This window comes from Dasypus novemcinctus, chromosome 13 (genome assembly GCF_030445035.2).
Source record: "Dasypus novemcinctus isolate mDasNov1 chromosome 13, mDasNov1.1.hap2, whole genome shotgun sequence".
Lineage (NCBI taxonomy): Eukaryota > Metazoa > Chordata > Mammalia > Cingulata > Dasypodidae > Dasypus > Dasypus novemcinctus.
Window position 1 is genome coordinate 58,901,433 of NC_080685.1, and position 4,225 is coordinate 58,905,657.

Here is a 4,225-nt window from a genome sequence, read left to right on the forward strand (position 1 = left end):
TTTTATTTAAGATGGTTGATAATTGTTTTTATTTCCTAGGCTGCTGTATTAGTCAGGTTTTTCTAAGGAAACAGAATTGACAGGAGATACCTGTAAATAGTTTGAGATTTTATAAAATTGTCTCATGCAACCATGGGGATGCACAAGTCCAAATTCTGTAGGGCAGGTTGCAAGCCAGGGACTCTGGCTAAGGTCCTCGATGAGTTCCCCAGGAGATGCTGGCTGTCTGAGGTAGAGATGGAAATTCTCCCCCTGAATGCTGAAATCATTTCTCCTTTTTAAGGCCTTCAATTGCCTGGATGAGACATCATTCGTTGTGGAAGGCAATCTCCTCAGTTGAGTGAAGATGTAATCAGCCATAGATGCAATCAACTCACTGATGATTAAAGTCTATGATATGCCCTAGTATTACAATTAGCCCAGTGCTTGCTTGACCAGACAAATGGGCACCATTACCTGGTCAGGTTGACATATTAACGTGATCATCATAGTCCATCCCTTGTCACCTTGGCAGCCATACACAGCATCTTAAACCATACTTAGAGATACTTAATTTATAAAAAAAAACAATAGATACTTACACACATGTGTATACATTAATATTTCTGCAGAACATTACTCAACTGTCCTGCATACAAGTGTAAGTGCACTAAATCCCTCTAGAATAGTGTATAAGTCTTTGGGTAATATTCACTCTTAAACTTGATATCCTTTAATACCATGACGTGAAACTAATACAACTTATATGATAAGGGGGAAAGACAGGGAATAAAACAAATATATTCATTTTATGTATATGTACAAACATATTCATAACAAATAAGGATGAAATATTTTAAAAAATAGAAACTGATTTTCTGGCAACCTTATTTCCACTTTATTTTGGAGCCTGTGAAGAACAGCTTCTGACCACTTGGGGTCCCTCCTACCCACTCAGTGGTCTGAGCAGTGGGAGCTGCAGACCAGGCTTCAGGTGCAGGGTGAGCACCCCAGTCTTCAGTGGGGAACTGCTGAGTAGGCATGGTGGCCTCTGCACACCTTCAGACCAGTCTGTGACCGTGGGCTGAATGGCAGTGAATTCAGGAGCAGGAGTGGTCCATTCACCTGGAAGCTCCTCAGCCTTTTCAGCACAACCTCCTCTTTCTTTTCAATCTCTTCAGGATCTCTGTTGAAGTAGAGATCAGACATGATCACCCATGGGTGCTCATGGGAGATGGTGCCACGCATGCACCACCTCACACTCACTGGGTAAGCTCCTTTGTTGTTGCATGCGGTGTTGGCATCCACCTAGGACAAAGGAGAATCTATGTCACACAGAGCAATGGTGGGCAGGTGAACATAGGACGCCTCTGGGAGAGGCTGGTGGTCAGCCCTGGCATTGGTCACCACCAGAAGACGTGGCCCATGGAAGGCTGCCTTAACCTGGCTAGTGAAGGTTCCAGGAGTGAAGTGCCCAGCAGTAGGGGTAGCTCCAGTGGCGACAGCAACCTTCAGCACAGCCTGCTTGGCAGTATTCATGGAAGATATGACACTGACATCAGCAGGGTTTTCAATGGCAGCAATGACATGAACCACCAGCTGAAGCTTCTCCCAGGTCATCTTCAGATTTATGATGCAGATGCCATTACTTTTCCTTTTGAGATATACGGTTCCATTTGGAAGTCAAGGTTGGTGCCCCCTAAGTGGGTTCTGCTCTGAGGAATTTGAGGACATCCTCATCCATCATCTGTAGGACATCAAGGACTCTGGACATTGTTTAAGTTCCTCTTTGAGTTAAGGGAAAGGGGAAACAGCCATATAGACCCCTCTCTGGGTAGTGCAGAAAGGCAAGGGTGAAAATATTTATGACCATTACAGTCCTCGATTCTGTAACTGGTAACGTGGCTGAAGTTTGTATTTATCACTACTTTCTTCCACTATTCATTCCATGTTTCCTCTACCCTCAGCAAGTACTTCAACTGGCCGTGGTTCTTTGCCTGGTGGAGTGACCTAAACGTTCATTCTTGAAGATTCTGGGCCTTTTTCAGTCCTGCCTGGATCGCGTTGTTGCAGTTTTCCATTGCCTTCAATCACAGGGCATGGTAGTACTAAGAGAAGTCCTAGGGGATCTCCTGTAGTCAGGCAAATTCTTCATTCCATTGTGTAGTTGCAGTCTCATTTTCCCCTGATAGGATCAATCATCCCAAGCAGTACAGTAATTCCCTTCTTTGCCTGTTGGTTCAGAGGCACGAGGAGCCCATTGTGGCCAGGTGGTAGTCTTAACTTCCATTTCAATGGAATCGTATTTCCTGGTGGAAGCATTCCTTCTTTTGGAACTAAGACTTGTAGACCAGTTGAGCTTAAGTTTGCAGGGATAGGAAACAAAAATTTTCCTAGTTATATTAGTCAGCCAAAGGGATGCTGATGCAAAGTACCAGAAATCTGTTGGCTTTAATAAAGGGTATTTATTTGGGGTAAAAGCCTACAGTTGGCCCTTAAGACACCAAGTCAAGGCTACTTTCTCACCAAAGTCTTTTGCCAGATGTTGAAGCAAGATGGCAAGTGATCTCTGCCAGGTCTCTCCTTCCTTTTTCCTCTTAAGGATCCATGGGCCCAGCTTCTTCTGATCTAAGCTGTAGGCTGGCATAGGATTCATCTCTCAGGGATTCCTATATCAGTCTAGCATAGGGCTCCTTTCTTTCCCGGCCTTATCAGCTGCTCAGCTGCTCTGGACTTTTTAGCTACCAACTATCAAGTGAATGGCTCATCTCTCCCCAGGCTTTAGCTGTTTGCGCCTTCTCTCCTCTGGTATCTATGAAGCTCTCTCTCTTCCTGTTGTGTCTTCTTGAGGGAGTGTCAGTTTCTATCAGCCCACCAAGGGGGCAGGGACTTAACCTGAGTCATGCCTTACTGATGTGGTTGAATCAAAGGCCCTAAGATGATTTAATCACACCTAGAGGAACAGACCAGTTTACAAACATAATCCTTCTCTTTTTTGGGGTTCATAAACAATTGCAAACTGCCACACTAGTAGATCACTACAGGTAACAGTGAATGGCACTACTCCCATTCATTATTACCATTCACTATTACCCATTCACCCCTTGATTCCTGGACTCATGAATCCTGGCTATGGAAGAAACAGCATCACAGAATGGACACTGGTTTAGTGCATACACAGCCTCCTGGAGAACACTGCCCCAGCACTGCAAGTTACTGCAACCTAGTTGGTATGGTAACGGAGTCTTCAAAAGGCCATTCCACTGTTCTATCAATCCAGCTGCTTCAGGATGATGGCGAACATAGTAAGACCAGTGAATTCCATGAGAATGTGCCCATTCCTGCACATCCTTTGCTGTGAAGTGGGTTCATTGTTCAGAAGCAATGCTGTATGGAATGCCATGGCTGTAGATAAGACATTTGGTAAGTCCACAGATGATAATTTTGGAAGAAGCATTGCGTGCAGGGAAGGCAAACCCATATCCAGAGTATGAATCTATTCCAGTAGAACAAATCACTGCCCCTTCCATGATGCAAATGTTCCAATGTAATCAACCCACCACCAGGTAGCAGGCTCATCACCTTGAAAAATGGTGCCATTATCAGGGGCTGAATGTGGGTTTCTGCTGCTGGCTGACTGGGCACTCAGCAGTGGCTGTAGCCAGGTGGACCTTGGTGAGGGTAAGTCCATGTTGCTGAGCCCATGCATAATCTCCATCCCTTCCACCATGGCCACTTTGCATGTGAGCCCACTGGGAAATGACAGGTGTGGCTGGGGAAAGAGGCTGAGTGCTAGCCACAGAGCAGGTCATCTTATCCCTTGATTATTAAAATCTTCCTCTGCTGAAGTCACCCTCTGGTGAATATTCATGTGGGACACTATCTTCATATTTTTGCCCACTCAGAAAGGTCTATCCACATACCTCTTCCCCAGTCCTCTTTGTCCCCAGTTTTCCAATTGTGTTCTTTCCAAGTCCCTGACCATCCAGCTGAGTCACTGGCAAAAGCCCATGAATCCATGTACAAATGCACCTCAGGCCATTTCTCCTTCCAAACAAAATGAACAACCAGGTGCACTGCCCTAAGTTCTGCCCACTGGGAGGATTTCTTCTCACCACTGTCCTTCAGGGATGTTCCAGAAAGGGGCTCCTGTGTTGCCGTTGTCCACTTCCAGGTGATGCCTCCATGTTGTGCAGAACCATCTGTAAACCAGGCCCAAGTTTTCTCTTCTTCAGTCAATTGATTG

At 45.3% G+C, this 4,225-nt stretch overlaps 1 pseudogene; it reads right to left on the minus strand.

The window, feature by feature from the left end:
* Positions 1–1,891, minus strand: LOC139436297 (small ribosomal subunit protein uS2 pseudogene; annotated as a pseudogene).
* Between the last annotated feature and the right edge of the window lie 2,334 nt (positions 1,892–4,225).